This window comes from Chlorocebus sabaeus, chromosome 7, assembly GCF_047675955.1.
Source record: "Chlorocebus sabaeus isolate Y175 chromosome 7, mChlSab1.0.hap1, whole genome shotgun sequence".
Classification (NCBI taxonomy): domain Eukaryota; kingdom Metazoa; phylum Chordata; class Mammalia; order Primates; family Cercopithecidae; genus Chlorocebus; species Chlorocebus sabaeus.
The window spans coordinates 64,611,280-64,624,811 of NC_132910.1; the positions used below are offsets into that span (position 1 = coordinate 64,611,280).

Here is a 13,532-nt window from a genome sequence, read left to right on the forward strand (position 1 = left end):
ACATTTTAGTGTAAAATTATGTAAATGTTGTACCTTGCATAGAATTGAAATTGAATAGCCCAACATTCCTGACAATTACAGTTCATAGCACATGGTAAATTTAGAAAGTTACAGCAGGTCACATCCAATGAGGATAAAGCGGCATTTCAGTTGTGCCCTGGTCTTATGGGAAAAATGGGAACATGTCAGCTGTGTGATTGATATTAGTATTCTGAGCTCATGAGAAAACTCCTGTACAAAACTTTGTTTCAGTCTCGTGTGTGTTTGTGTGCGTGTGTGTGTGTGTGTGCATGTGCGTGTATGCACTGCAATTTCTTATTTTATTCTCACTGCCTGGCATTTCATTAAATATGTTGATGGGTCAGCATTATTCCCTTCCAGGGGCATTACAAGAGGCCCTTCCTTATTCCTAGGACATTCATGAGCAGAGAAATGGGAAGGAATGAAGCAGAATCCAGTGTCTACAGAAAAACTGGGCCATCTCCCAGAGGTGACTCTATGGCCTCTATCTTTAGTCCATGCCCCTCTCTTGGACTTTTTAGCCTTGCATTTTTAATTCCCTACTCTACAGTGACAGCACTTCAAGTTCAATCAGGTCAAAACCAAACTGTGTTCTTCTTTCCAATTTTAGGGTATTCTGTTCCCCTAAATTATTGATCTTTATTGAAAGTGTCACTTACTACATGCAAAAGCTACAAGTCTCCAACTTTTCCCTAGTTTCTTCTTTTGATAAGTTTTCAAAGTCAATTTCCCCAAATTTTCAGCTTTTTTTTTTTCTGTATATGACTAATACTTTGTTTTCACACATCCCTGATGACACTGCTCACCAGGACTATCAAAATAGTATCCCAAATTTTCTCATGAATGCCGTGTTCTTTTTTAACCTTTATTTTAAGCTAAGGGGTGCTAGTGCAGGTTTGTTACATAGGAATTTGTGACATGGGGGTTTGTTGTACAGATTGTTTCATCACCCAAGTATTAAGCCTAGTACCATTACTTGTTTTTCTTGATTCTCTCCCTCCTCCCACACTCCACCCTGTGAAAGGCCCCAGTGTGTGTTGTTCCCCTCTCTGTGTCCATGTGTCCTCATCATTTAACTCCCATATATAAGTAAGAACATGTAGTATTTGGTTTTCTGTTCCTGCATTAGTTACCTGAGGATAATGGCCTGCAGCTCCGTCTATGTTCCTGCAAAGGACATGATATCATTCTTTTTTTATGCCTGCATAGTATTCCATGTCTTTGCTATTGTGAATAATGCTGCAATGAATATATACGTGCACGTGTCTTTATAACAGAATGATGTATATTCCGTAATGGGATTGCTGGGTTGAATGGTATTTCTGTCTTTCAGTCTTTGCGGAATCCGCATACCATCTTTCCACAATGTCTGAACTAATCTATACTCCCACCAACAGTGTATAAACATTTCTTTTTCGTCACAACCTTGCCAGCATCTGTTATTTTTTGATTTTTTTGTAGCCATTCTGACTGGCATTAGATGGTATCTTAGATCACTGTGGATTTGGTTTGCGTTTCTCTAATGATCCCTGACCTTGAGCTTTTTTTCATACAATTCTTGGCTGCATGCATGTCTTCCTTTGAAAAGTGTCTGTTCATATCTTTTGCCCACTTTTTTATGGGGTTGTTTTTTCTTGTAAATTTGTTTAAGTTTCTTATAGATGCTGGATATTAGACCTTTCTCAGATGCATAGTTTGCAAAATTTTTCTCCCATTCTGTAGGTTGTCTGTTTACTCTGTTGATAGTTTATTTTGGTGTGCAGAAGTTCTTTAGTTTAATTAGATTCCATTTGTCAGTTTTTGCTTTTGTTGCAATTGGTTTTGGCGTCTTCATCATGACATCATCATCTGTTCCTGTGTCCTGAATGGTATTGCCCAGGTTGTCTCCCAGGGTTTTTATTGTTTCATGTTTTACATTTAAGTCTTTCATCCATCTTGAGTTAATTTTTGTATATGGTGTAGGGAAGGGATCCAGTTTCAGTGTTCTGCAAATAGCTAGCCAGTTATTCCAACACCATTTATCAAATAGGCACTTTTTTTTTTCCCATTGCTTGTTTTTGTCAGGTTTGTCAAAGATCAAATGGTTGTAGGTAGGCAGTCTTATTTCTGGGCTCTCTATTCTGTGCCATTGGTCTATGTGCCTGTTTTTGTACCAGTACAATGCTGTGTTGGTTACTGTATTCCTGTTGTATAGTTTGAAGTTGGGTTGGATGATGCCTCTAGCTTTGTTCTTTTTGCTTAGGATTGCCTTGAACACCATGCCTTTTTCCCTCCAACTCATCCTCCATCATTATCCTCATCACATGCTAGAGTGGTAATTTTAAAATGGACATTTTCATATTGCCTTTTCCTGTCTTATACTTATGGTGTAATACTCATTCTCCCTATTAGGACATACAAAACATTAATGGTCTGGGCCCTACTTTACTTTTAGAATTTTACTTCTTTGCTGTTTCCAATATGATCTTTAACTCACTTATACTGAAGTTATAATTTTCTCCATACTGTGTTCTTTCATGCCCCTATGACATTGCACTTGCTATTCCCTGGGCTGGCTGTGTTTTCCATCTGACTTATCAGCAGGAATCTTTATCAAACACTATATTGCAATCTCTATTCTAAATGTAAATACTAAAATAAGTTTGTAAAACAAACAAACAAACACCTATTGCTTAGACTACTGCCTCTACATGGATCTCCCTGAATCTACTTTTCCTACTTCCGTTCCTGGTCTATCTTGTGGCTAAAGTGTTTTTTTTTTTTTTAAACTTCAAACATCATAAAATCTTTGAGGGAATGAATCATGTTTATTTCTTCTACATTCAATCTCTAGCATCTAACACAGTGCCTGGTACATAGTAGGTACTTCAAAAATATTTCTTTGATTCTCATCTCAGCTAAATAACTCATTGTTAAGGACAGATTAAATTATTTCAACTATTTATCATAAAATAACCTGCTTTTGACTGATTTATTTTCGCTTGACAAATTGAAAGCTATAATTTTTTTCCAGTATGTTTACATATTTAGATAGATACAGCTAGATCTTTCCAGTAATTTAATCAAGTCAACTCAGTGAGTTAAACTGGGAAGCAATTTTCTTCTTATACGGTACACATACTACATACTCTTTAGTCTCTTAAAAAATTTTATGTTAAAAAGATTTGTTGACACTCTTGTGCACCACTGGGCTGGCATGATGGGAGTGATGCAAAATGCCTTTATATGTCTCTTTTAGCATAATGCTGACTTATTAGAATTGGAATTTTTCCTTCTGAAGCTCACCATTTGCACTTAGTATCCATGTAAATTGTCACAAATATGCAAAAGATGCTGAAAGCTGTGCATCCCCATTTGTGACCCACATACTTTCGAGAATGGAGTGAATGAGTAAGTTCTCAAAAATTATATACACATTAGAAAAACGGCCTTTTGTCATCTTACAGATGACAGTGAACACTTTTTAAAAATAAAAAACCCAGCTTTGGCCGGGCACAGTGGCTCATGCCTGTAATCCCAGCACTTTGGGAGGCCGAGGCGGGTGAATCATCTGAGGTCGGGAGTTCGAGACCAGCCTGACCAACATGGAGAAACCCTGTCTCTACTAAAAATACAAAATTAGCCGGGCGTGGTGGTGCATGCTTGTAATCCCAGCTACTCTGCCGGTTGAGGCAGGAGAATCGCTTGAACCCGGGAGGTGGAGGTTGCGGTGAGCTGAGATTGTGCCATTGCACTCCAGCCTGGGCAACGAGAGTGAAACTTCATCTCAAAAAAACACCCAGCTTTATGGAGATATATTCAATATATCATACAATTCACCCATTTAAAGTATATTATCCAATGGTTTTTAGTATGTTCACAGAGTTGTGCAACCAACACCACAATAAATTTCGGAACATCTTTATCACTCAAAAAAGAAACTTTGTAACCATTAGTAGTCATTCTCCATTTCTCTACCCCCTCCCCCTTGTCCTCCGTGTGACATCATTTGGCCCCAGGCAGTCACTTACCTGCTTTTCATCTCTGTATGTTTGTCTATTCTGGACATTTAAAATTATCAACAATAAGCTTAAATAACAGTTTAATAAAAGGGACTAGGCCGGGCGCGGTGGCTCACGCCTATAATCCCAGCACTTTGGGAGGCTGAGGCGGGAGATATTTAGGCAAGTAGAGTCAGATGGCCACAGAGTGGTTAAGCTATAATTAAGTGATATCTCCTAGGAAAATCAATCACATATGTATATATATTAGACTGTTACAAATGAAGACCCTGTGTGTCCATGTGCATCTTCATGGGGCCACGCTAAGATCAACAGTGTGACAAAATGTACCATGATAGAAAAATATTTGCAAGTTCTTTTAAAATAGTCTCCGTAGTCTAAGTAATTGTGAAGCTCTTAAGAATCTATTTTTTGTTCAGTCCTGAACAATTTAATGCTAAACAAGCAATCTACTTTTTAGTGTGTGCAGCCCATGGGGTGCGGTCAGCACCTCGTCTGTGTTGTGTCACGGAGCTGCTTCTGATTGAGTGATGTCTGCTTCAGAGCAGATGATCTCTGAAGCTGAAGAATAAGGAGACCAATGGGGTTAAAAATGTGGTGCCTACCTCAAGGGGGCAATAGTAAATTAACACTGTAGGATGAGGATGCGTAGCATAATGAAAAATTGATGAAAGATTTTTTTCACTTGGTTGAGTTTGTTTTTCATATCCTGACAGTTCTAAAAGCCTTGAAGGAGACTAAGACCTAATTCAGGTTCATGTATCCTAATCCTTAAGTATTGCAGTGGGATGAACTCTAATACATCTTTTTCTCTAAACATCCTGTAATATTTTAACATACTGATTAGGAAATGAAAAGAGTTTTGTATAGAGAGTATTTCTTAAAGAAAGAATTAAATAAACTACTGTTACCAAATGATCTCAAAAGTTCTCTCTCCCTTCCCTTGACCCAAATGTTGTTATAGGTGGTTGTAATTCATTTATAAAACTAACTCTTTTTTTGATGACCAGTGATGATCCAAAAGGAAATTCCTTTGGAAATTTGTGTACGATATGTAAAAACTCTCTCAGCTCTTCCGTGCTTGGGCCTATATTCATTTTGGGGCGTGTTGACTTTTAGAAGCTGGCAGACCATTTTTTACAGAGCCATCTAGCTAGCCGAAAATTGGGAAAGAGATTGGGTCTGTGATACAAATTGTTTTAAAAATAAGTTTTTCATTATTTTATGCACAATTAATACCAGTTGGAGATCCTAAAGCAATAACTGCGAACTATTTAGAATTCAATCATATATAGATGCTGTGGGCATTATTAAACATCCAATGTGGAGCTCTAAGATTTGATTATTTCCATTGTTGGCCTGAAGAAGTACATATTTCCATGTTACTTTGGTTATTAAAAATATTAGGGCAAATTATCTGGAAACCATAATAGTCAACATAGGACTTGTATAATATTTTACTTTCCTTTACATTGTCAGCATTTTGAACATAAAACAGTAAGCAGAACTTTTCAAATATATCTGTTCAACCAGTATGGTTAGAGGTTGTATGTGGAATTCAACTATGATGTTTTAAGATACCTCCACACCAAGAGGAACCAGTAACAAAAATGAGGGAATCATATTCTTCTAGTTCATATGTTATTCTCTAGAATGATATGACTCTTTAGGAAGGAATATTAACTTTTGCTACAGAGTTTAATGGCTAAAGAAACTAAGGTGCTTACCTAACTGAAGCAGTAATGTCTTAAATCTGCATAGCTGAGGCCTCTCAAAGAGTATCTTATTTCTTGAAAAAATCTGAAGCATTAGATAGGTGTGTTAAGTTTTAACATGGACTGCAAACTGTTATTTAATCTGACATCTGACCTAAAGCTGTAACAAAATGTTTCCCTATTACTCTGATATTCTTAGCAGAAATTTGGAAATGTGATACAACTCACAAATATTTTCATCTACAAACTTACCATATTCCTATTCAAATTCAGAAAATACATGTGTTCAGTGTTGGAACTTCAGAGTTCTGTAGGCATTTCAGAGTTATCATGCCCGGAGTACAAGTAATCAAAACCTATTGATTTTGTTCCTTACAATAACTTTAAATTTTAAATTCACCATAAATTTCAATGAGAAACCAACAAAATAATAAACACCTAAGAAAGTTTTCACCTATCTTTGTTAAAGTTCCCATTTTAGTGAAAGTTTTGGTTACCTCATTGTCATAAACATTTTAGTAACTGGCATAGTTATAGAGACATTTTATGAAGCCAAACTAATATCAACACAACAAAGTTACCTTTTAAGTCACACTTCTATTATGTCATGAAATACCAGCTACAGATTTCATGTTTCTTCACTTTAATAATTCTTAAAAAATAAGCATGTATTTATGCTCATATATGTGTGTGTGTATGTATATATATACATATATATATAAACACTTTCTAAAGTTTTAAAAGCACATAGAGAATGTGAAGTATAAAATAATTATCAAATAGTTATCAAAGATATTTCATCAGAAATATCTTTTCTGGTTTGTGGTTTTTGTTCCTACTAGTTTTTTTTTTTGTTGTTTTTTTGTTTTGGCAGTAATTCTCATCTACTGGAGGATAGCATCACATTATTAATGTTTTGATTCAATTTTCAGAAAAGTAAATGCCATAAAAAAATGAGTGTTCAGAATTTTTAGTGTATAAAATTGTCTCTGATAACTTACTTCACTTATACCAGAAAATTTAACAACTGAGATCTCTGAACCAGATCTGGTCTTCTTGAATTTGTAGTAAACACGTTGAAGAACAGGGGAGTAATGCTATTTATACAATATATACCAAGGATAATAAAAGTGGAATAACCTTCACTAATGCTAAGTGAAGAGTATAATTCATGTATAATCAAAGAGAATTATGTAATTTTTGTAATTACAAAGCCTCATGAATATCAGAACAACTAATAAAAAATGCTCCAGAGTTTGATTCTTAGTAAGCATTCTTTTGAGCTAAGGAACAAATTCTATGTATTTAGTAATCTGCATTGGCTCTTAGACTGTAACATGAATATACAATACAATTTTCATTAAAAATCTCACATAATATAGTCTGTATTTAAAAATTGCCTCCAGTATGAAGAAAAGATAATGCTTTTAAATACTAATATTAAATCTATTTACTTCTCTGTGATTTTTGTCATCAGTTTATAAATTAGGAATAACTTATTTTTCAGGACTACCCACATTTAGCTAAATTTTAAATTTTTTATAAAGATGGGTTTTCATTCTGTTGCCTAAACTAGGGTCACCATTTTTTTTTTTTGAAACAGAATTTCACTCTTGTTGCCCAGGCTGGATTGCAGTGGGGCGATCTCGGCTGACTGCAACCTCTGCCTCCAGGATCTGAGTGGATTCCCCTACCTCAGCCTCCCAAGTAGTTGGGATTACAGGCGTCTGCCACCATGACAGGCTAATTTTGTATTTTTAGTAGAGACGGGGTTTCACCATGTTGTTCAGACTGGTCTCAAACTCCTGACCTCAAGCAATCCACCCTCCTCAGCCTCCCAAAGTGCTGGAATTATAGGTGTGAGCCACTGCATCTGGCTGAGTCACTATCTTTTAAAGTAAATATTTTTTTTTAATTATAGCATACATACAGAAAAATGTGTAAATTATAAATGCTCATCTTGTTATGTAGGAAGTGTACATACCTGTTAAACTGCACCCAGAACTAGAATGTAGAATTAGAGCATTATCAGCAACCAAAGGCCCCTTTCTGACTCTTTCCGAAACTACTGCTGATTTCTAACACTATGGATTTGTTTTGCCAATTTTTGAACTTTAATAAATGGAATAAAAGATATGTCCTTTTCTGTGTCTGACTTCTTTTGCTTAGCATTATCTTTGTGAGATCTATCGATGGTGCATATAGATATGGTTCATTCATTCCTATTCCCACTGCTGTAAAATATTCCAATTTTACTCTCTTTTAAAGTATAAGAATTTTAGAAAGGAATTCATGAATCTCAACACAACATTGCAAAATAATCTTAATTAATGCTTTGAAAGAGATAGAATTGGTATGCTGTAGGTGGTTCTTATTTTTCATAGTTGATATCTTAGGGAAAGCATTGATAAGTGATATAATTTATCTAGTGTGCTAACAAAAATTAATGTTAAAATGTAATACTAAGTTAAGGGAAAAATTGCTGTCTTTATTTAAAAATGAAATTTCAAATAATCTCTTGCTTAAAATATTTAGGTAGAGTTTATCTATTTAGTTAAACTTAGATATTGTTGTGATTCCAATTCTCAATTTTGTGTTAATAGTTATCTTAAATAACATTCAAAAGTAAAAATATAAACACTTAAGTTTACTCTACCTTTTTCCCCTAACTAAAGCATTTATAGAGTTCACTTTTATGTCTGAACCAATTTTCTTAACACAAAGGCCATTGGATTAAGAACACTCATTTGGGAAGTTGCATTTACTCCCTCTGAAGATTAGAGGACCTTTCAGAAATTTTTATTTAGTAGCAATCTAAAGAACTGTTGAAGGACACTATAAATGTAGGTTAACCTGCCTGCTTGAGCCAGAGTGTACAAATGTATGGCTTATAAATCGGTAGCAGCCGAACAGAAATTGTCAAGTGGGATTTTGCAGTGTAAAGTGTTTTATATCACTTAATGTGTTCTGACTGCAAGAAAATAACTTCTGCAATTCTTTCTAAAAAAAATCTTAGTATATCCAGCGTGCAGTTCTTGGTTGAACCCAAATTGTTGGTTTTGACAAGATAGCAATAATAATGTGAGCTAATGAAAGAGCTGAATTAATTAAACAATAGAGCAGTCCCTGGATAGAATTATAAATCTGCAAGTACAAGCATTCAGATATTACAAAGAGAGTTCTCTGCAGCATCTTCATCACTGGTGACAGACCACACCCAGTTCTGGTTCATTTTGTCCCTTTACACCTGTACATCTCAGTGTATTTTTAAGTACTCTGGTATGGCTTAGGCCTGCTGGCAACACAGTAACACCAGGAACCTTCACATTTAAAGAAAGTCACGTGTGTGCATTGATAATTTGATTTATTATTGTTATTTTGCATTTATCCCTCACAAGAAAAGCCACTAATATAAAACAAACTCAGTAAGTATCCTCTGTGCCTGTCATTGGGCTAAGCATGCTCAAACCATCATATTTTTCCTTAGCAATTCTATAAAGTACATTTTTTTTGATAAGGAAATTGAGACATACAATGACCCAAGATCTGACAAGTCACAATTTGCTAGACATGGATTTTAACTGATCCTACATTCCTAGGAAGAGACCTAAAAAACTGAAAATGTCCCTTATTTTCCTGGTATTCTTATTAACGTTTTTCCCTTCAAGTTACTTTACTGAGTTTTATTTATTTTGTATTGCTATAAAAACGCAGATCTCAGAGTAGCCAGGTAAATGACCCAGTTTTTACAAAGGAATGACTGCTTCCTAAGAAAATAAGCAGATTCCTCAAATTCCACAAGGAGCATGTGCTTTACTTAAGGTTAACCAGTCAGCAAATATGTGTGTAGGGCACACCATAAGCCAGAGACTGTGACAGGGGAGGTGTTTGGTGTCACTCTTTTAAGGCTAGGAGGGACTGCTGGTTGGGCCACCCTTTTAGACAAGTGGTTCTCAAACTTGAATAGTCTATTGATTTCTTTTAAAGTATATAAAAATTATGACCTCCAGTGTTATTTTTATTATAGTGTTAAGTATTAAAACATAAAACCATATAAAACTCTTTAAATTCTTGTGCCACTATAAAAAAGAAACTTTGACAAATTAAGTAAAACTAGTTATGTAAGTTTTATAGTATTATTCAAATAAAGGACATAAATTTAATACAATGAATGGAAATGTCTAAAACTAAATTTAACATATTATGTTTAGTAATAAAAAAGATATAACCTCAGAGTTCTGTATTTAATTAGTTTCTGAATTTGACTCCAGTAAAAATAATATAAAGAATACCTTTTTTGTAAGTATGTTGTACAAATTATTCTTAATAACTTTAAGGTGTTGTTACCTACTTCAAGCTAATAAAACTTGAAGCTATCAGAGAATAGCTTTAAGAGAATATAATCTTTGAAAGCTCTCTTTATTTGCTTGGAGAGGAAATTACTATTGGGATAGAGTTGTGTACGCAAACCAATAAAAGCTAAAATTAAAAACTGAAAAAATGTTTCACTGTGGATTTTCTATTACACTCACTGCTAATGGTCAGTGCAAGTTGGACCATATGAAGACAGCATCTGAGCGTATGTTAATATGCTACTGACTGCTGCTGCTCAGGTGCTTTTGGCTCATCATGTCCTGTCATGTATGATGAGCAGATTCTCTGACCATTCTTGTCTCTGTACTACAGCAAAATGTTCTGTCTATTATGCATCTGTATATCATTTGGACTTCACTTGTTATGCACTGAGTTACAAACACAAAGACATATACCGAAGTTATATGGTTATACTCACATATAGGGTACCCCTGTAGAGGACCTGGAATATGCTAATATCTTCTTTATTAGGTTATTATTGAAACATAAGCACAGAATTAAAGAATTAAAAAACTTGTAGCAAGCTCATGGAGCCCTGTGGATATGCCCCTAGAGCCTTTGGATCAGCACTCCTTGGGGATATAATGTGGCTCTGTGAATGCACATTCCTCCCTGCCTTTCATGTCCACACTGCTGGGTGCTAAGAAAGTTGTTCTGTTTTTCTAACATTCAGATACAAGACAACATACAGAACTGTGTCAAGAAGAATTTAATGCGAAATTTTTCTTTCTTGGCTTGAGATGTCACTCTAGGGTTATAAAGGGGGCAAGTTTTAATGACATCCATCTGTTGCAGATTAAAATAGGTGGGGCTCAGCAGTGGAATTCCTTGTCCAGAGTTTGACTATGGGCGTAAGTACAATTGGTTTTAGGATTTGAGAGTCCTAGGGACATAAGCAGCAAAGCAGAGAGAGGATAGTCTTACATTTGTCTGAGACTTTCTCCCAAAGAAGTTGCTTTTGCCTCATTTTCTCTTTATTATGCTTTTATGTGTGAAATCTCCTGGTTGAGCAAAGAAAACAGTCTATTTTAAAAGCATGCTTTTCCTCCTACTTACACTTGATTTAAAAACCCTTGCTTTTATCATAATCAGTTGGGAAACGCAGCATGGTAAAAATTGCTGTATCTCTCTCCATGAATGTTTGAATCCTCTTTCATCTCTGTATTGATTGAAGATAACCAGGCTAACCACTGTTTATCCAAAGCACTTGTGTCAAGGGCCTTAATCACAGATTGACCTCATTGTAGGGTATGATGTGCTTGTGTCTGTGTGGAAGGGGGAGAAGAATATATATTTCTATGCAGGTATATAAATTTGAGCTTCAATAATGTCAATATTCATATATAACTTTTAAAACCTCATTTTATTTCCATCCTTGAAATTTACATTCTTGGACTATTTTATAATAATATTTCCATTTAATGCATTTTCTCATTTTGGGGGAAACTAAATCCCTTAAAGCGGTTCTTGGAGAATTCAACTTATACAAAAGTCTCCTATGACTCAACTGCTGAAGTGGTCCTTGGCAGAATGGCTCGGATATTATATTTCCATAGGACCCAGACCCTTCAGGACACTGGGAGCATTGTTTGCTAAAATTCTAAGGATTTGCTATAACTTTGAGATGCATCCATTTTTTAAAAGTTTGGTTCAGAAAAGAGAAAACCAGTTATAAAAACTTTTCGTTACTCTATAACGGCAAAAGCAATCTTCAATGTCATGTCCAATCCCCAGAGAAGATTCAAAGATGGTCTATTACATATTCCTCAGCAATACCTGAGGCCCCATCAGACCATCATCACCACTCTAGGCTTCTGCAGTTGTGTTTCTAGGTGTCTCTTCATCCCTTCGGGGTTAGGCTTTTCTTCTGGCTCCACCTGTTCACAGCATTCTTTTTTATAGGAACAATAGAGCAACCTGATCTTTTGCTGAGTTTAATCATGTTAGGCATGTTACAGGGAGACAATTGGCTTCTTAATGCAAAGCATTCTTTATCACCTGTTTCCTCATTCTCAGATGAATGTGTTTCTAAGTAGTTCATTTCAGGTTGGTACTTAACAGAGTTAGTTTTATAGAGTGCATATAGAGGGGTGATAGCTGTGAGGGTAGGGATGGAAGTCAATAATTTTCTCTCCAGCTGAGGCACTTTATTTAGCAAGTGCCATGATTTACAGAGTAAATATGTAGACCAAAGGCATAATTGTGGTTAACGCAGATGAAATAAACCTAGAGCTCACAGGCTAGGAATCTGTAGTAATATCCACCGTGATACTTTGAAGGTGTGGGATAAGATAGCAGATAAAACTTACAGCTCTGAACTGATAAACATAAATTAAATCTCAGGTCTTCCATTAAATAAATTTGTGTAAATATGTGACTTTGGAAACTTCCTAAATCTCTTTCCTCATCTATTAAATGGGCGTAAGAATAGTTTTTTTCTCATAGTATTGTTGTATTTGTGATATAATACATGTGACTCCTTTAGCTCTGTTCCTGACCCACTAAACACTCAGTAAATGTTACCTATAAGCATCTGCTTTATGTACAAATTGGAAAGTACTTTCTAGGAACAACCTCTGATATAATACATAGCACACAGATTTGTTTTGGAAAAACTTTATATAGAGGAATAATATGTTCGTGTTTTATATCTGCAACCCAATACTATTTAACTTTCGTTGTTTTATAGTAAAATTAATGTTTCTTGTGAGATATTAACATAACATAATACACAGTATTATAACTCACTTTTAAGTGCTGTGACAACAAACCTGAAGGTAGGAAATCCTCCTGGAATTTAGCATTTGCCGCAAACAGCAAAATAAATTTCATAGAATAGGCATTTAAAAATGAGTCACAGTTCAGTTGCTGCAGCATTGCAGATATTCTTGGAGCACTCTGCCATCGGTACAGCCTGCAGGAAGGATGAAGAGTGAAGAACAGTGTGATATTAATCATACAATGATGCAGTTTTAAAGAATCAGGGCATGAATTCTGGATGTATAGATTTCAGTCATACCTTTCAACTCAATAAATAATCTATCTCATTTATAAACATATAAGCCACTTGGTATTTGGGTTAAAAGTGAGGTAATTTAGTTCTATGGTTTTCAGTCTTCCCATGTGTAAATCATTTTAACAGCATGCAAGTAATTCCATATTTGAAACTCCCAGAGAAAATACTTCCATTTCTATCTCTGTACATCATCACGGATCATAATAAATAGCTCTGACTGAGTGTGCCAAGAGGTTCTTGCCAAGTACTTTCTTTGAGGGAGGGAGGCAGTGTAGCCTAGTGAGGAGAATGTTTAAGAGTCATCAAACCTTCATCTCACTTCCTAGTATGTCCCTTTTCATGCCACCATTTTCTCTTTAGTCAGGTATTATATCACAAAAAAATTATCACAGTTATGCAGGTGTC

At 35.3% G+C, this 13,532-nt stretch overlaps 1 protein-coding gene across 50 annotated transcripts in view; it reads left to right on the top strand.

Moving 5' to 3' along the window:
* Positions 1-13,532, top strand: part of ANK2 (ankyrin 2) — a 686,172-nt gene that overhangs the window by 463,181 nt on the left and 209,459 nt on the right. The window lies entirely within an intron of this gene.